Source organism: Rhinatrema bivittatum, chromosome 13 (assembly GCF_901001135.1).
Source record: "Rhinatrema bivittatum chromosome 13, aRhiBiv1.1, whole genome shotgun sequence".
Lineage (NCBI taxonomy): Eukaryota > Metazoa > Chordata > Amphibia > Gymnophiona > Rhinatrematidae > Rhinatrema > Rhinatrema bivittatum.
In genome coordinates this window covers 19012738-19033266 of record NC_042627.1, presented here as the reverse complement: position 1 = coordinate 19033266, position 20529 = coordinate 19012738, and the positions used below count along the sequence as shown (strand labels likewise).

Below are 20529 nucleotides of genomic sequence, written 5' to 3'. Positions count from 1 at the left end.
GGAGCCTGAGGACTAGAGACTTGGGCACTGATGGATGTATCTCCCCCACCCTGGGAACGCTTCCACTACAGCATCCCCGATCTCATTCGGGCCAAGCAGTAGAAAGCAGGTTTGGGAAATGTACCCCGATCTCTCACATGGCAGTGTACTGTGCAGTAAGAGGACTGCAGGCCCCATCCAGCCCCTTATCCTGGTTAATGGGGCAGTCTCGGATGAATCCTCTCATAGGCAGTCTGTTGCAGGGGGCAGGCAAGTTTTCTCCTACTGCCCTGTGTGTGTGTGAGTGTCAGGGCCTTTTGAACAGTAACTCAATGTAGAGATGGGGCAGTTCAGCTGTCAGTGTGTCTGCTATGTAGACTGACAACGAAGGTGATGTGTGTCGGGTTTGTGAAAGGCCTCTGTGAGAGCTATGTGATTGCCAGAGATGAAATGAGATCAAGCTGGAAGCTTTCCAGACCCGATTCAGGTCACATCAACCTAACCTGGAAAGATAGACTCCAGAGGAGCTCGGAGGACAAAGGAAATGAGCATATAGTCCAGACTATACTCCAGAAGAAGTCCTCAGTCCAAGACTGCTTTCTATTACAGACCTGGCATGATTTTGATGAGTTGCTTTATTCTTTCTGGGCTTGGAATTTCTGACTTTCTTTCGCTTACCTTTCATATTAATCCTGCCTTTTGACTGTTATTTGTAAATTATCTTTGGTTAAAAGTAAAAAATATATATACATAACCCCCCCCCCCACATATATATATATGTATATATACACATACACTTTGATATATAGATAAAAATTTCCTACTGTTTATTTAATTCCTGCAATACAATACAGCTAAAAGAGTACAATGAAACCATTTAAGAGGATGATGGATGCTTGAAATAGCCCTACCAGTAGATGTAATACAAACCAAAACCATGACAATTTAAACATGCATAGAGCACAGTGGTAAGGGCAAGTGACAGGTAATACGGTGCCACATAATACCCCTGTGCTATCCCCACCATCCAGCAGGGGTTAAAGTCTCATGAGGATCCCAGCAAGCACTGCACAGGCCCCACCTGTGCCTCTCTCCTTGCAACCTCCCATCCAACCTCTGGGTGTCCGCTTGCCTGTGGGTAAGAACCCTGCCCCCTCAAGCCACCTCCCGAGCGTTTCTGGGGCACTGCAGTCAGACCACAACCTGAAGCTCTCAGAGAGACATTCACGGGCCATTGACTAAGAATGCTGGGATCTTAGAGCAACTTACATGGCTTGCTAACCAGTTACAAAAAGGATTTACGGTGAAATAAAAATAACCCTTTGTAACCCTTTTTCTGGGAATAGTGCTTATTCCAAAGGGCCAAAAAAGAATTTCTTTCTGTGGGCCATACCTGGGAACTCTCTGGATTTGGCCCGGAGACTCCAGAATTCTAAAAATGACCGGGTCTCCGGGCCAATACCGGAAATCTCCGGGTGCTGCAGCAAAACCAGTCTGCTTGGACCTGGAAAGAAGAAAGGAACGTCATTGGTCTTGCACGGCTGAAAAAGGAGGAACGCGACAGTGATTTCTGCCATCTCCGGACCTTTTTAACTCTTAACTTCTCTTCCTCGTGACACCACCTGCTCCTACGCAGCCTGTTTCCTGTATCCAGCCACTTGCCCGCCCCATCCTGTTTGCCTTGGCCAATCGACATTGTGATGTCCTGCCCGTGCATCAAACGAGGAGTAAGAAACAGGCAGCGTCCACTTCCGCAGCCCAGGAGGAGAAGGAAGAGGCTGCTGCTGTGCTCCAGGAGCCCAAGTCAGAGTCTGCTGTTACTAGTGTGTTTTGAAAGGGGGGAGAGAGAATGAATGAGCATGTCTGTGAGAGTGAGTGAGTGTGTATTTGTGTAGGAAGAAGAGATCTGAGTGTATGTAGGTGAGTAGGAGAGAGTGTATGTAGGTGAGTAGGAGAGAGCTGAGTGCAAGTGGCATGGGTGTGAAATGAGTGGGCATGTGTGTATGGAAGAGGGAGAGACGTGAGTGAGTGTGTGTGTGTTGGTGGGAGAATGGCAGATGTAAAGGTGTAAATGGACACGTGAGAATGTGAGAGAATGAGCAGTGAAAGTAAGTGTGAACATGTAAGAGTGTTTATGAGAGCACATTTGTGAGCATCCAGCCCCACTGTGCAGTTGCCCCCCCCCCCCGGTAAACCATGGTAATCTCAGGGTGACTAGAAGTCAAAAATTCCCAGGTATGCCCAGAAGGGAAGGACACCCCGGAAAATTAAATGTGTTTGCTATGCACAAATATCATTTATCTGTTGAAAATAAATGCACCTTGGAAACTTTCTTTGTATCTAAGTATTCCTTTTGTATCCAGCCTTCTGGTGAGTCTGGCGATATACCTCCTGCAATTCCTGCTCATGCAGGTTGTATGCCTTCTCCTCCTCCTCTTCATCGTTGGGCTTTGTAAGATCAGCATCCTGTCTCTCAGGAGGCGGCAGACCTTGGCCGTTGGCCATGTTATGAAGCAAGCGACAGGGTAGAAATATGGCACAAATCTGTGTTGGGTTATTGAGAAGACATCCTCCTGATATGTCCAGGCAACAGAAACATGTTTTGAGTAGGCTAAAGGTTCTCTCAATGACTGCCCTGGTCTGCCAGAAAGCCCTTTTGCACTGGACATCTCCTGTGGTCTTGTGGGTAGGGGCAGAAGAATCATGAGCTTGGTTCTGAGGGAGTATCCTCTCTCACCTGTAGTGGAGGAGGCAGAGAAGAGCAGCGTGAGATATCCCAAGCTGGTAGGCAGTGAGGCTGTCCTCTGGTAGAGGCTATAGTAGCCCTCCTGGAGGGAGAGAAGAGGGCAGAGGTTAGATGCTGTATCATTGTAGTGAGAGCAGCCAGGCCCCCAGTGATGAGATCTTGCTGGAAGCAGTCATGAATTCCTGACTGTGAGAGGATGTAAGCATCGTGACGGGATCCTGGAAATATGGGCGCTATGTCCGTGATGATCCCCTTGGTATTGCAGACCACCTGCATAGAGGGAAGTGGAAGCCTTTGTGGTTGTGCAAGGTAGCCTCGTTGTCTGCAGTTGGTCTTTTAGGGTCTTGAGTGCAATTGATAGCCCCCAAAACTTGCAGTTTGGTAGAAATTGGTTGTTGTTGCTTTCTGCTCTGAGAGAAAGATATATAGTCATCTGTTGTCTTGAGAAATGCATCCAGAAATTGATCAGTACAAATAGAGGTGGCAGACTGATTTATTCCAGCCTTGACCCCTAGAGGTGTCTGGAAGGTGCCGGTGGCAAAAAAAAAAAAAAGCTAGGACTGTAGTGATCCTGAGGTGTACTGGCAAAACATGATCTCTGAGTGAAACGATGGCATAGGTTGGGATGCTTTCCTTTGTTGAACCTGACCCTGCAAAAGATTTGCTCCTCAGATAGATCCAAAAACTGTGCCCTGGCCCTGTATAGTCACTCGGAGGGGAGCCTCCTCCTCCGTTCTATCTCCCTCCTCAAACATTGTGCCCTGAATATCTATAAATGTGTAAATTCATGTTGAATGGCACTTCGCTCCCACTCACACAGCCCCACCAAGTCAGCCCCATTCACCAGGCGCACATTCAAACTCTCAGAAGTAGAGTGCCATCCACTGAAAGGTTCCCCCATGGAACAGAAGCAAACGTAGTATCAGACAGAAGGAAAAAAACGGACAAAGAAAAATGCATTGCAGGCAAACACACTTCTGGGCAAGGAGAACCATTTCCCAGTTATTCCCCTACCCCCTCTCTCCTCTCCTCCTAGCAAGCTACCCTTTTGTACTCACCTGGACAAGCCAGCATGTCAAACACCAGGTTGAAAAAGACAATGCAGTTTTGAATTTAGCATGTTTAATAGCAGGTATAAAAGGGGTTGCACATTCTTGATGACTTTGACGCATGAATTTAAAAAGATGGTCAAAACCTTTTTATTTAATGATGCATACAATTACAGTACTATTACCTAAATGATTATCCTGATTTACCCATATCCGTTGGATACCTGCTAATCAAGAATTACTCTATTTTGTTTATTTTATTATGTATGTGAAAATGTTTTATGCTTTATATTTAAATTTGTTTTATTATGTATGTAAACCTGTAAACCGCCTAGACGGACACGTAAGTGACCCCACGTGCGGTATATAAAAAACTTTTAAATAAATTTAAATAAATGCATTCATTATAAAATAGAAAAGTTTTGCCTGAGCATCTAAGCCGTGCCCGGATGTGCCCCAAACATGATGCCCCAATTTGTTCGCATGCACTTTCCTGCACGAACGTGTGAGAGTGCACGTATTCAGCCTGCTTTGAAAACCGCTCGTACACGCATCCGTTAAACATACACACGTACGACGCCTGTCTGCATGCGGAACCCCTTTGAAAATTTACTCCATAGTTTTTAAAATAAAAAACTAAAGTATGCTCAGAAGTGCCAACTCTGCCCCAAATCCACCCTCTGAAATGCTTCTCCCCAGTACGTTCAAAATCGGGTTAAGCCCATGCTTTTATGCACACTGAGCCCTAGGATAGTTTATAGCAGCCATTTACTCTCATAAAACACAGTCTGATGCACGTAAGTGGCTTTGAAAATTCAGTCCTTAATGTAACAACTACAATTGCTACTAATTACCATTTCTATAGTGCTACTATAGAACATTTATTTTTCATAGTAAACACGGTTAAAATTGACAAGGCGATGATTAGGAAGAGCCAGGATTTAAACTGCAAAAGACTGGAATTTGAGGTGGGACTAGAATATGGCCAGAAAGGAAGTATGATGTCATAATGTCCATCTATTAGAGGACAGTACTGATGACCACCATCCTTGATGCACTGAGGCTACATAAAGCTGTCAAGTACTCCTAATGTTTGCCTTGTGTTGAAGGAAGAGTTATTAGCATTCATTTATTTATGTTAATAGATATTGAATGTAGTGTACCTCCCATTGTACAGAGTATCACCCCGCGCAAGTATGAGGCAGAGGACTATAAAGCATCCTTCAGCTCACACATTTCCTTGTTGTAAAGCAACTACAAATTATCCGAGTAAATTAAAGTTGAGTTCTGCTAGATCCAAACCTGCATCTCATCTGGATGAGATGCAGGTTCCCCCATCCCTGTCTCCCCCTCCTCACAAATGTAGTCCCATCCATCATCCTTCATTTTCTTTTCTGTCACTCCACAACCAAGTCTCTCTCGCCCTGGAAGGAGTGTGCACAATCCCTACACAGAGCTGGGTACCTGAGCTTTAGTTGATCTGGAACGGTTTAGTTAATATTTTGATAGAATTACAGCGTAGCTAGCCATCCAGTCTTCAGAAAAAAACAACAATGCAAATTCTCCTTGCAAACACTGTGCTTTCTCTCCTTGACAGGATCAGAAATTGTATACTAGGGATTAATGAGCTGCCGAAGGCCATGAAATTTAGGATGCAGGATTTACTCCGATGCATTTCTTAAATACGGCCAGCATTAATACAGACAAAGCATCAAGCAGACACCAAAGGCTGCCATGTAAAAAGCGAACAAATATTGAGGAGGCAGGACTTTGGGCGGCATAAAGATGGGAAACTGAAGCACAGAAATATTGAACCGTGATGCAGGAAAAGACCGTAAGGCCTATCAGGTGAGACCAGCACAGAAGACCGCCTGCCAGATTTCAGGATCTGGCAGATGGAAAGGTGCGCTCCGTGGAGTACGACAAAGTTTCCAAAGGTAACCTTTACCTCCGGTAGTTATTTGTAAAATATGAAATGCCCTTGCCATGTTCTTCTGTTTTTGAGCCTTTCCAAAATCATTTTTTTGAGGATGGAGTGGTGCAGGAGTATATGGTGAGTGTATGTTTGTGTGGTGAGCTGGGGTTTGTGAGAGGTGATTTTTTTTTCTTTTAAATCAGGGAGAGAAGTGGTTATGTGTGGTGGGTAGTTGCTTTTTTTTCTTTGGCGTAGGGGATGTGTGTATGAAGTGAGGGGCCTATGTGTGGAGGTGGGTAGAGGGAATGTGGGTGTGTTGAGGTGTTCATGGCGGTAGATGAGTGATGTAAGTTCGTGTTTGTGTGTGATGGGTCTGATGTGTATGGTGGAGAATGTGTTGTGTTTTGGGAGTAGTGTGTAGAGGGGATCTTGTTGGATAGGAGAGGAAGGTGTGTTTTTCTGGGATGCATGTCTGGTTTTTCACTGTATGGTACTATACTTAATTATTGAAAATTTTCTAGCAATGGGAAGCCCAAAGGGGTATGAAGAAGAGAGTGAGTGAAAGGAAGATTCTTCTCCCACAAAGGATGAGTTATAAAGGTGGTATAAAGGGTGCTTCCACAAGGCATTGGGATGAGCCTGACTCTGTGTTCTGGCGTTTTTAGAGTCTGAATCTGGTGCTGAGGAATTTGAGGTTAGAGTAGTGAATCAGCTTCCTCTTCCGCACACATCTCCCTACTTTCCATTGTTCACACTGGCTGTTGATGTCCCTGCTAGTCTCCTGAGTGGATGATCCTGAATCAACTGGGTTACCTTACCTGCCAACTCCCAGTGAAGTAAGTGGATGATTTCGGAAGGTAAAATGGTTTCTTGCCAGTTGCCAGTGTGACTAGTAGAAAACTTTTTAAGATAAAGTGTTCCCTGCTGGTGCTAGGGTACCAGTGGGTGATTTTTTAAATGCCTTTGTATGGCTGAAATTCAGTGAATGGGTTTGTTATTTCATATACAGAATAATAGGGTTCAGGATGCACAAGGGAAGGTAACAAATGACCAGAGTAAAATATTTGGATACAGACGCTCTCATGAAGTCCAAAGTAGTAAAGTGACTGCTGAACTTTAGCATATTTCTAGATTTGTGTCAGTTTCCCCTGCCTAAAGCATAAATCCTGAGTTGGTTTGAGATTTCTGTGACGTTTTAACTATTCTTTGCCAGCAGGTGGCAGCAATTCTATTCATTTTCTCCAGGTGCTCAGAGGGGCCGATGCAATACACTGCGCTCAGCCGGGCGCACTGTTTAACCTGCTGTGGGATGCGGGTTAAATAGGCGCTAATCCACATCCTAATGCAATAGGGGGATTAGCGGCTATTTAACGTGCATCCGGCGCGGAGTGAATGAGTTAGCGCTCATCGCATGCAAATGCTATTACTCATTCACTCCAAATGCAAAAAAATAAATGTGCGTCTCAGACGCACATTTATCGCTCACATATTAATGTCTGCCTGGAGCAGGCTTTTCTGTACTTTTTTTTAAAAGTTAAAAAAAAAAAAAAAGGAAAAAAAAGCCACTTTGAAGAACGACGCCGATATGCTCGGCGTCGGTGTTCATAACCGGCAGACCGCTGGTAACTGCGGGGGTCGCGTTAGCAAGGAGGCGCTAAGGTCGAGCTAGCAACCCTAGCGCCTCCTTGCTAGCGCGACCCCCTCATTTGTTTATTGCACGGCGCCCCCCCCCCTTGCGGACACCATGCGTGCGCTAAGAAAGCGGGCGCTGAAAAGCCAGCGCCCGCTTTCCGCAAATTTTATTGCATCTGCCCCAGAGTCATTAAGTTACAACAGGCAAAATACCTCCATTTGCTCCTAGAAACTGCCTCCTGCCAGTAAGTGGCTTTTAGAGTTCCTTATTTATTTCTTTCCACAATTTCTATTCCGCTGATCCAACAGTCTCAGTGGATTACAGTCAACATAGGCAGCACAGCATAACAAAACCTTACACAGCGCAAAACAGAAGCATGCCAAAACATGTCTCTACCTTAAAAGGTAGATCTTAAGAGCACTGCGCACGCAAAAACAGGCACACATGTGCGTACGTGGGCCGCGTGGGAGCTGCATGAATTTTAAAAAGCTGGGAACGTATGCATGCCCAGAAAAGGGGCAGGGCATGGGCGTTCCCAGCAGTGGGTGGTGTTACAGACACATTCAGAGGTACCCATTGTAAAAGTGACATCACGAAAGAAATTTTGACCTTTTAAGTGATGAAAAGGAGTTGATTTGTACACTGCAGTCTCTGCTAGCTGCAGTGTACAAATCAACTCCTTTTCATCACTTATAGGGTCAAAAATTCTTTAATGAGGTCAATTTTACAATGAATACTTCTGAATGTGTCTAACACCACCTCCCGCAAACTAATCCCAAATCAAAGTGCCCCTTTACAATGTCCATATATAGAGTATCAGACTGAGCCCTATAAAGAGGATCTCTCTCTCATGACACACATAGATTAATAAAATAACATATTTTTGTGCCCACACATGTTTATGGGCACACACTGTCCCTCTTAAAATCTACCCTTAAACGCTAAAGGTATGGTCTAGAAGAGAAGCTACATTTTTGACCATAGCATGTAGTAGTTTATTTATTTATTTAGCAGATGCCTGGTGCAGAGCTCTAGGCAACCTACAAGATAACACATGCATAATAAAATTTAATATCAAACAATAAAACAGAAACTAATTGCTGAAAGACTCATTTTAGACAGAATTTCAAAACTGATGGCCCTATGAAAAAGCCAGTTGAAACAAATGGCGTTTTCAACAGGCCCTTAAAGGTTTTTGTGCACGTCATCAACTGAAGGCTCTCAGCGAGGGAATTTCACAGGACAGAAACTGCAACAGAGAGTGCTCGCTCCTGTGTCTCAACTAGGCAAGCTCTACAGCAGAGAGAAAGTCCAAAAGCCCTCTTTGAAATGAATGTAATGGAGGAGGTGGGATATACAGATTGAGCATTGTATTTGCCAGTGGAAGAGAATCCAGACATCAGTTTATGGCCTAGCATTATACTTGATTTGCCAAGAAACAGGGAACCACTACAAATCATCCAGTACGGGGATAATATGATTCCTAATAGAACAACCAGCAATAAGCTGAGCAGCAGTTTTCTGGAGTATCTGCAATGCTCTTATCGCATAGTCAGGAAGTCCAAGATAGACAACATTGCACTGGTCCAAAAAGGGAAGAATAAAAACCTGAACAACAGACCTGAAATCTGATGGGTTCAAAAGTGCATGAGTTAATGAATAGGGCGATAATTTGCATGCACTCATCATGCTTTCATTTGCATTTTATTATGCTCAGCAAGTGCCACAGTGGTGTAGTTTACCGTCTGCTTGCTAAAGCATTAGCAGGTGCATTAATGTGCATATTAAGACTTTTCTGCATAACACATCACTTACCATGCATCATGCTAAACTGGTGAAGTGACCATTAGTGAATTGGATCCAGCAAAATCAAGAGTTTAACTTATGCATAGACCAAATTGTCACATGGTTATATTCTCATAAGTTGAAGTCAAGCCCATGAAATAAGAGACTCTATGGATCAGAAGGTGGGATAATACCTTAAATATTGTTCCACAAATGGCAGATACACCTATCCCCTCTTGTGATGCTACAACATTAGGAGTCAAATTGGACTCTGCCATAGATATGACCACTCAAATTTAATCTATAATCAATTACTTTATTCATTACATTTGTCATCTAAACCATTTTTGTATGATTATGACTTAAAAGCTTTGGTCCATGCTCTGGTGTTATCTGTATTCAACTACTGTAATGTTTTATACTTCGGTCTTCCTCTCAACACACCAAGATGACTTCAAATACTACAGAATACGGCAGCTAAGCTAATTTATGATCATGTCACTTATATTAAACTGGAATAGTCCAAGGGAACAGAAATAAGATAACATTCACTAATCTTTTGTTAAAAACGTTCACATAATCTAAACAAAATTTAAAGCATCAGTCTATATATTTGGTTACACTTATACAAATATATCCTGAAAATGTGCCCCGAACCTCTCTTGATGATTATATATTCATATCAATCACAAATGTAATAAAGCCATGTCTCAATTATATCAGACAATTGCACATTCACACTGTAACCATACATAAACACACAGAAGTTTAAAATTATAGACACTGCAATAGTATAAATATTACATTATGTGATGTACCCTGATGTGGGGTACTTAATTGGGGACTGTTGTCTAGTTCTAGTACTTTCTTGACTCATTCACCCAACTTTTATATTAAAGAAATTACACTGGCTTCCAGTTCAATGCAGGATGAAATACAAGATCCTATGTTTAACTTTTAAGTCTCTTCATAGTGCTCAACCTGAATATTTGGCAAATGTATTAGTTTCTTACCTTCCCTCAAGGTACTTCACTCTTCTCATCAAGGTTTTCTTAAGATTCTCTCTCCAACTGATAATTTATCTGGAGTCAACTAGACATTCAGCTTTTTCTTATAAAGCACCCTTATTATGGTCTTAGATATCCAGATGGAGCCAAGTTATCCTAAATTTAGGAAAGCCATAAAAAGATGGCTCTTCAAACAGGCTTTCAATGATTAACGGAGTGAGTCATATCTGCATAAATATCCATAACTGAGAGTCATGATTGTTCAGTTTTAATTTTCTTTTTGTGTTGAACTATTTGTATGTTGTTACTGTTGTCTTAAATGCCATACTGTGTTATTTTATTTTTGATTGTTTGTAATACTTTTGTTTATTATGAAAAGTGCCTTGATTTTATGGAGAAGGGCAGTATATATGAAGCCAAATAAACTAAACTATGTGTGTGAAAATTATGCATAGGAGCATAAGAAATGCCATGCTGGGTCAGACTAATGGTCCATTGAGCCCATCATCCTGTCTCCAACAGTGGCTAGTGCTGGTCTATTGATTGCAAGAGGAAAGTCCATTCCATATTGCTCACTTTGAAAAGTAAGAGGTGGAGACACCCAAATTTATCTGGTTATTTTATTTATTTATTTATCGAGTTTTATATACCGTCGTTCGGTTTCGCCATCACAACGGTTTACAAAGTTACGATGTTTAACAATGTTTAAAAAAAAAAAAAAGCAGTAGTTAAAGTAGATATCATTTATGAACTAGGTTTGTAGATTAATCAAAACATATTACAGAGTTGAGTAATAATCTTAAAATTTCTTGGTTAATAATAATTTATGAACCTGTCCTTCAGAACTGGTCCAAACCTTTTTGACTTTAGCTATTCTACTATCCTCGACTACATTTTCTGGCAACAAATCCCATACCTTAACTGTGCATTGACTAACAAAATACTTTTTAAAAAATTTGTTTGAAAGCTGGTACTAGTTAGTTTCAAGGAGTGTCCCCTAGTGCTCGTACTATTTGATAGAATAAATAACTAATGCTTTTAACTTTTTCCACATCATGCATAGTTTTATAAACCTCTTTATCGTCTCTAAGTCACTTCTTCTCCAAACTGTTTAGCTTTTCTTCATAAGGAAACCAATCCATCCCCGCGATCGTTTGTGTTCTCAGTCTCTGAACTTCTAAGTTCTCCTACATCTTCATATCTTGACTACAGAACCCATAAGGATCAAACACATATGTTCTAGAGGTGGTTCAAATTCACAAATTTCACCATTTTTCAGAAGAAACACATAGAGAAGTCTATATTTTTCTATGTACTACTGTATACATTACATTTCAAACTGCATTGACAAAGCATTAGTAGAATCTTAAACTCTGGGAATATTTTATCATTTTGCAACAGGTAATTTTTATTTAGCAGAAAGAAGCAGCTCAGTGCTATAATTTTAGGCTGGATAGTGGATATTGCTTATGTAACCCATGGTTACACTTCGATAGCATTTTCATGTTAAAGAGAATTATTTGATGTCTTATGAATTTTATAGGGCGTTTTTACCTCTCCATAATAAAATCTAATGGTTTACACTAGTTCTTTCTGATACTGATTAACTTTTTACATAATGGCACAGGCAGGAAGGAGGAGGAGCATCTGGAGGTGGCTTTTTCTTCAGACTGAGATGGCACCACAGCCCCGCCGATCTTCCCGCTGTGTGCTGCCACTGAGGCAGAGTGAGGCAGACGCCATAGTGGCTTTCTGAGAGAGGCATTTTTTGCTGCCTCAAAATTCTGCTGCCTGAAGCGGCTGCCTCACCCTGCCTCATTATAGAACCGCCCTTGGCATAGTATCTCTTGCAAACTGATTTCTAGTTTGTCTAGTGGCGTAAATCCATGTTGTTAAATGGACTCTCTACCTGGGTAACATCAAGCTAGGTTGAGAGAACATTGCACAAATCTCATCTTTGGGTGAGTTTCCTCACTCCGAGGGTCATCAAATCTTCACAAGAGTGCACTGTTCTGTTCATACGTCGCACTCTGAACGTCAAAGTGGCCCCTAAACCCTACACTAATACCTAAATCTCACCTCAAGTAGCTAGGTGGGCCTCATCTAGAGGTATAAATACCTACCTAGTATGAGGGCATTATGGCTAGGCTAGGCTCTCTCTCAATACAACAATTCTGGCACTTACTGCAAAGTGCAAAAAAGTTATCACAATTTGCGGTAATATCTATGCGAAACACTAAGATAGCACACTTTGCGATAAACAGCCAATTACCATAAAACACACCCCTTTTCCTGTCGCATGCGATATTTAGTGCATTTTGATAAATCCAGGCCTTAGATTGTAAACCCTCTGAGGATAGGGAAATACTTAAGGTACCTGAACGTAATCCGCTTTGAAGCGCTGAAAAAAGTGCGAAAAGCGGAATATACAAATCTAAATTAAAAAAAAAAAAAAAAAGATGGAGGACCAGAGCAAGGAGGAAGAGGGCCCGGGGTTGAAAGCGAGTGAGAAGAAAGAAAGGGATGAGACAGCAACAGAGGAGGGAGAAAGGAGAAAGACACCAGGAGAAAAGAAAGAGGGGAGAGATAAATGCTTTACTGTAAGAAAAGTAGAGAGGGGCAGACAGGCATATTAGGGAGGGGGAGAAAGGCTGAGAAACGGGCGCAGAGCGAGAAGAATTGGAGATCATCTTTTTCTTCTTTTTAAGCAAACACACTGGATAAAAAGAATAAGGAAAGATTTAAAAAATAAAAATAAACTAGATTTAGCAAGTGAGGAATGAAAGAGAAACCACTGGGTGATGGCACCAGAGAAAAGAGCAGGGAGAGGCCATAGCAGTGTCCGGAGGGTCTCCTGCTGCACCTTCTGCCGGACTTTGGCTGGAATATTAAAAACAAGTTGTATAGCGGGTGAGCGTTGCTGAATGTTGCTGTGCAGATCCTGCCTCTCTGGGGCAATGGGATGATAATTTCCTCTGTGCTCATTCTGTCTGTTTTGGTGGGGGATTGAGCTACCTACCACCCCCCCGTCAGCCGGCTCCATTTTCCTTCATCATCACAAAGCAATCTGTCAGAGCGCTTCCTGCTTTCCTCTGAATTGCTTTCTCTACGCTTGTCAACCCCGCTGTCCACAATCTTGATTGCAATCAGAATTTTTGAAAATTTTGCCTGTGCTATCATGTTGAAGGGCCAGCTGTACAAACGTCACAGAACAAAAATATTACCATAGCCAGCCTATAATAAACACTGCTGACACTTTTCCCCCAAACACGTTTGTCTTGTGTGATAGAGGTATTCAGGGAAACATTTTTTGTTTCATTTTTTCGTTGGGGGAAGGGGGGGGGGGAGTAGTTCTTTTTTTGGTTAATTTAATTGTTTATTTTATTTCATTTTGAATACAGCACTGAAATACAAATTAAATACAATTTAAACATATAAAAAAAACCCAAACATAAAATGTGCCCATTCCATGGGTGCCCAAACGGAAAACATTAACCTCCCCCCCCTCAGGCTTTCCCATAAGTCTCCCCTCCAGGCCTCTTACCTCCTTCCTGGTGTCTGCAAAGTAGAAAGGGTCAGAAACATTCCCCAGTTGCTCCTTTCTCTCTAAGTCCTGGTTCGAAAATGGCATCAACTGGCCCTAAGGCCAGCGCACTTTTGCTCTATAACCGTATATGACTGCTCAATAAAAGAGCACCAGCCGACACCATTTCTGAACCAGGATCTGACGGGGATCACTCCTGTCCCTTTCTACTTCACTGATCCCAGGAAGGAGATTCAAGATTTCTTGGAGGTAGCGGAGACTTTCAGTAAAAGCCTGGATGGAGGGGATGGGGGGAGTAATTTTTGCTCTTTTGGTAGCTCTTGATTTTTCCCTCTTGACTTCCTGGGAAAAAAAAAAAAAAGCCAACAAAAATAAAAGAACTTTGGTGGATATATATATATATTAATGTTTCATTGTATAAACTGCCTCAGGTTGGAGTCTCTCGCACACTGGTGTCCTGGGCCGAGGGTGCGAAGGTAAGCAGGGATTCACAATGCCTCCTTGAAGGGGCAACCCACCCAGTCGACATCCCGGGGTAGGAGGGGGAAAGCAAGGATACAATTAGGAAAACGCCCTGAGTGAAGATGCTATCCCTGAAAGCCCTTGCAAAAAGAAATGATGCCGTGCTAAAAGGCTGAACAGAATTTCATTGTACCAGAAAAAATAAAAGAATTTACATCTGGCTGGCAGCACTGATGCAGCAGGTATACAAATGTTCAAGAAAGGATTTTGTATGCTTATGTAGATACTTAGAAAACAATTTGAAATTTTGAACACATTCAAACTTTTTTTTTTAGTGTAAAAGTATCTAGACACACTGGGTGTAATTTTCAAAAAGATTTACCCTTGTACATGTAACTACTATTGTAGCAATTTTCAAAAGCTATTTACTAGCGTAAAATGCACTTATGTGAGTAAATCCTATGGACAATTCAATGGCATATAGTATAGCAATTTTCAAAAGCCCACTTACATGGGTAAAATGCATTTACACACGTAAAACTCATTTTTAAGCATGTAAATGCTTTTGAAAATCTGTCCCACTATTAATAATTAAATGTATTTTCTTGTTGTACCTTGAATACTAGGGGTGTGCAGGGATAAAAGATTTTGTTTTTCGGTTCATTTTCAAAAGAAAACAGCATCTCCCATGGCCTCCTGTCCCAATCGACCATCCCTCCCACCCAGAAAAATGCAGAGGCCAGGATCCCCCCCCCCCCCCCCCCCCCCGGCACCCACTTACTCAGTCCACTAGGGATCTCCTGGCGAGGCCTGGGTCAGGCCAAAGCCTGAGCCTTGCATAGGCCGAGGACATGGTAGGTCTCCATGACTTCGGCCTCGGACTATGCAGGGCTAATACCACAACCTCAACATAGGATGGAGTCTGGACCCAGGCCCTGGACAGAGGACAATGCCTGGGCCTCAGCCTAGGGTCAGGCCCAGGTCCGAAGCCCAGGCCTCACAGCTCCAGCGCATTCAACCTAGAGGACAGTGTCAGTTTACAAAGAAAGAATGCTGTTGTCGCTGCTCTGAGGCCTAGGCCTGAACCTCGGCTGAGGTCTGGCAAAGGCCCTGTCGTCGGGACCTGGCCTTCAGGCTGGGCTGAGGCATCAGGCCTAAGCTCAGTCTTGGGCTCTGGCCTAGACTAAGGGGTCAAGACCTGACTCCGAGCCAGGTCCTGGCATTGGGCCTGGGTCTGGGTAAGGCCCTGTCATTGGGACCCAACCTCGGCCATGGCATCATGGGCCTTGACCTAGGTTGAGGCACAGGCATCAGAACCCAGCCTTAGCTGCTGCTTCAGATACCCAACAGATCAGAAAAGTGAAAATTTTCAGAGGGCTCAATCGCAACTGAGGCCTTGGCATCGCATTTGGGCCTAGGATGTAGCCCCTGCTTTGAGTCTCAGCCAATGACCTAGGCAAGGCCTCAACTTTGGGCCTAGACCTATGCCAGCGTCACACTTGGGAGTAGGCCGTGGCCCCCTGCTTTGGGCCTTGGCTCTAGGCCCAATGCATTCTTTTTAAATGAATGCAACAAATAAGGTTTGTTTCATTCAGGGGGCTCACAAGTTGTTCCAGGGCCCCCTGAATGAAATGAATTGCTCTTGTCGCATTTTTCACATTCATTTAAAATGCATGCACATTCCTACTGAATGCCAATATAAGTCAAATAAATATTGTCTTTATATTTCTACTCCAAATTTTAATTTAAAAAATTGATTCTTTGTATTTTTTCCTTTTTAGGTTCTTCTGGAACAGAGCCCCTTTGTCGTAAGCATTCTTGAATTTTCTCTCTCTGTATCAGTTGGTTTTCTCTCAACCTTTTTCTATCTTTTGCGTTGGTTTATCATTGAGCTCAATAAAGTGTTCCTAGTCTGGCCAGATCTAGCGTGTGTTTCTCAGATGTGAGTGTGCTATACTTATCTCTGATCTCAGCTCTAGTGCAACAATATTTGTTGCAGCAGATGTCTCCCGGGTGATGGTAGGGGCAAGGGTCAGTTGGAGCCATTTTGGAAAATGGCAACAACAAGGAATGGAGCTGGGAGGTGCTCTTGGCCTCTAATATACCACCAATGCTTCATTTTAAGGTAGGTGGTCTGGGGATGGGGAAGGGCCCTAGATCACCAGGGAAGTATTTTGAAGCAAAGGAGGGGACGGGGAGTTGCCTACCCTAGACCAACAAGATCTTATTTTTTTGGAGGGAGATCCAAGAGTTGTGAGGCCACCTGGAGGGAGTGTTTACTATTAAGAGGGGCTTTGATTTGGGCAGGAGAGTTTTACTGTAAAGGGGAGGGATTTGGATAGGGGGCAGGTATCGCTGTGCAATTTTACATTCATTTTTAAACATTTTTATTGTGAGGTCACCTGAGCAGGTGGCCCCGGGGTGGACATCGCCTCCTATCCCATGACTTTTTAGTTTTCGTAGAAGCATCTCATAAGAGACTTTGTCAAACACCTTCTGAAAATCCAAATACACTACATCTACCGGTTCACCTTTATCCACATGTTTATTAACCCCTTCAAAAAAATGAAGTAGATTTGTTAGGCAAGACTTCCCTTGGGTAAAGCCATGCTGACTGTGTTCCATTAAACCATGTCTTTCTATATGCTCTACAATTTTGATCTTGAGAATAGTTTCCACTATTTTTCCCAGCACTGAAATCAGGCTCACTTGTCTATAGTTACCCGGATCGTCCCTGGAGCCTTTTTTAAATATTGGGGTTACATTGGCCACCCTCCAGTCTTCAGGTACAATGGATGATTTTAATGATAGGTTACAAATTTTAACTAATAGATCAGAAATTTCATTTTTTAGTTCCTTCAGCTAAAGTTAGTGGATAAATTTATCTGGCTATCTATAGGACAACTCTTTGGCACAACCAGACTTAGGTTATTTATTAAGGCGTTTCTCATATTCTGGGTCTATGGGGAAAATGCTTAGTAAATGACCCCCTTAGCCGGATATGTTATCCGCTAACTCTGAATATCGGCATTAGCTAGTGTCAGGACCTCCACCTGCTGAATCCACAGCCGAGCTCAGCTTCCTCCTCCGGGGCCTCGTATGCCTTCCAATCCTGATAGCACTCCTGAAACAGCTGGAAGCTGAGCTTCTCTCAGAGGGAGTTATTTGTAAGCCTTTCAAAGCAGGCTAGGGTCCATGACTGGGTAAAGCCACCCTGGCAACTCCTTGCTTCAAGGCTCCCTCCCCCAGGTGGGGAATATTAGCCCCCCCGGGAAAGGGTTAAAAAAAAACAAAAAACAAAAACAAACCAAACAAACAGCAACAATGAACAGTTCTATATTAGTTCAAGTTCATTTCTCTCTTTTTCCACAGCGGTGCAGTAATGCTTCTCAAATGTCCAACAGAAAAAAACTTCACCCAAAACAACTCTATGTCCCAATATACTGCTGTCAGCCTTCTATCCTGACTAGAACCGCAGTGCTGGGGACTCAGCACAACTCACCCCTTCTTCCCTGTAGCTGTGCTCCAAGTAATGGTTTCCCTCTACCACATTCAATAGCCAGCACTCTCTTTAGTTAGTGCTTCCCTGGAAAATAGGTGAGACAAACAATTTCACCTTGCAGGTCTTCCCTCAATTCCTTATTTCCTTCCTTCAACACTTACTCAATCTCCGTGCTGGACAAAGAAGACTCTTCAGTGGGTGACTCCCAGTCCATCGCTTCCACCTCCTCAGACGAGCTGCTCTCTTCATATTCCCCCTCACTCAGGGACACACTCTCTTCTTCCCTCTGCATCGACTCAGCTGACCCCAATTCGCCGCTATCAACTTCAGCCTCATCCTGGGCTCGAGCTTTCCAATGCTGCTCTGGAACCCTGGGTATTGTAGTTCTTATAGGGTATCTAAGCGCCCCCTGCTGTTTCCCTTCTCTTCTGTGCTCCCTGCGGGATGCAGGGCACAGTTACTTTGTCTCTTTCGGTGGGAGAGCGGGCTGGTGCCCCTCTCCCGGGCACTTTCGTACGGTCTGAAATAGGCCCCCTGCTGTTTCCCTTCTCTTCTGTGCTCCCTGCGGGATGCAGGGCACGGTTACTTTGTCTCTTTCGGTGGGAGAGCGGGCTGGTGCCCCTCTCCCGGGCACTTTCGTACGGTCTGAAATAGGCCCCCTGCTGTTTCACCTGGGGATAGTTTGGCATCTTTTTACTTTGGCCAGGCTTTCTATCCCTCCAGGATGGTGGCCTGTTGCTTTTCTCATTACACTAGATAACTTATCCAGCTAACACAATGCTCCGTAACGCCCCTAAATTATCTAAAAAAATTTAGCTGGATAATAAAAACTCCAGCTACAATTTAGCTAATAAGCACCCAAGTACTCATTCACAATCAGGTAACTAGTGAGTTTTATGGTTAAATGACTCTGAATATGGGCCTCTCATTCTCTTCTAGTGCTATCCCTCATATTGTGTGCAAAAATGTCTCTATCACACACCCACACAAACACATATACAGTGTATATGTTTGCACTGCTGACTCCTTTTTCACACAGATAAAAAACCTGTTAGAAATAGAAGTAAGAAAGCTGGCAAGGCTAAGCTTTTTTTTTACTTCAATCTGTTTACAGATAACCCCACTACACTGCACTGTGCTGTATCAGACACAAACATTACTGGCACTGCTTCAATCTCCAGTCCACTCCTACCCTGCCTCCATAGAATATAATAAATAGTGACACTTCCTCTTTCTTTCTGTCACAGTGAGACCACGGACTGTAGCAGAGATCAGAAAAAGCCCTTTGCCAATGCCAGTGCCTACCTTTTTTAAGCTTTTCTTTAACTCTCAGAGAGCCTCTGAAAAGAGATCCTTCTCTGCAAAATCCTACAGAGGAAATGGAGTTTCTTTGCACATCATTTGAGCTAAATGGCAGCTATAGGCTAGTTAAAAATATGTTTCACCGTAATTTGTTCTCCGAGTCTCCTGGTCAATTTTTCCTTCCTTGGCTCCAATAAGGCTACTATATCACACAGGCAATAGTTGTTTGTTACAGTTACAAGTTAGTTCCAGCCTGCACCTGCTGCTTGCTCAGTATAGCCATACACTTGAATGGGAAACAAACAAATGAAACTATAATTTTTGTTTAAATTTGTGGGCACTCTCTATTCATTTCGGGAATCCACGAAGGAAATTAAAATTCTCATTCATTGCTTTTTACCCATTAGTTTCATAAAAATGCACATGCTTAATAAGAATAATTCATAGACAGTAGATGAAATGAACCATGAGATACTAACTAACCAGTAACCAAATATAGATGCACAACATAATGCAAAAATTCAGTGCTGTAACCACAATGGCATTTTACTAGCTTTCTTTCATTATCTGACAGTTGTCCCACTAAAAAATGCAACAAGTGATATTTGATTAAAAGTCATTCACTCATCAGAGACGGGCTTTAAATAGCTTGTCTTCAGTTTAATCAGATCCCAAAAACACCATGTTATATTGTAAAATTAATGAAAAACAGTCAGATCATTCAACAACAAAAGTGTTTCTTCCATTTTCATGAAAACAGTTCAGCCTGAGACAGCACCTGGCAGCCAGACAAAAGGGGCTGACAGTCCTGCAAGTTATTCTAATTACAGGTTCCATCTGCTTGGCAGCGGTAACAGTAATTTTCGGCTGCTTTTCTGGATTTTTCTCTTATCGGACCTTTGGAATTGAATAAGCTTTTCATGTTGAAGAAATTTTCAACAAAAAAAAATGCTAATTTTGCATGAACATCAGAAAACTCTGTTAGCTTGTTTATTTAAAGAGTGCCTTTATCAGGGACTAAGAATATAAGAACATAAGACTCCAGCTCCTTCTCTCTTTGGTTATGGGAAAACTTCCATAATGGGCTCCAGATTTAATATGGGCTCAGCCTGAGATGTGCCTGACAGCTTCTGGAGTTTTCTGCCTCCAGGTACTACTCAAACAGTGAGAGACTGCAGATCTTCATAGCTTCCCTGAAATGTCTATTTTCACGGGAAAAAAAAAATATGACAGGCGCTGTGATTAAAATATCGCGTGTGGACAGGAAAGTAAACACTGTTTGCAGATGAAATAATTGGCAAATCCTGTCTGCATGGATGACAAAGTTTACCATATTCATAACCCTGTCAAGCAGATGGAGTAAGATGTTTACAAAAAACTCTATTATATTAATATTATAAAGCACCACAGGTCATTCAACCAGTTAGGACTGCTCGACTGGCCGTTACACTGTCAGATCCTGCAGAAGAATGGCATTTGACCCTTTCCCCTGGCACTTTCTAAAATTTATAATAAATGCTTGATTTATCACAAATGAATAGGTATCACTTCTAGTATGTCTTATTGTTCAAGACTGTAACTAGACACAGTTTGGCCTCGTCAGAA

General features: G+C 42.7%; 1 long non-coding RNA gene across 2 annotated transcripts in view; it reads right to left on the bottom strand.

Annotated features, from left to right (window-relative positions):
- LOC115075142 overlaps positions 1-17888 on the bottom strand; it is a 91828-nt gene extending 73940 nt beyond the window's left edge. For both annotated transcript variants that reach the window (XR_003852445.1, XR_003852444.1), the window contains exon 1: positions 17784-17888. This is a non-coding gene — a long non-coding RNA (uncharacterized LOC115075142). The remainder of the gene's footprint in view (positions 1-17783) is intronic.
- Positions 17889-20529: the final 2641 nt, after the last annotated feature.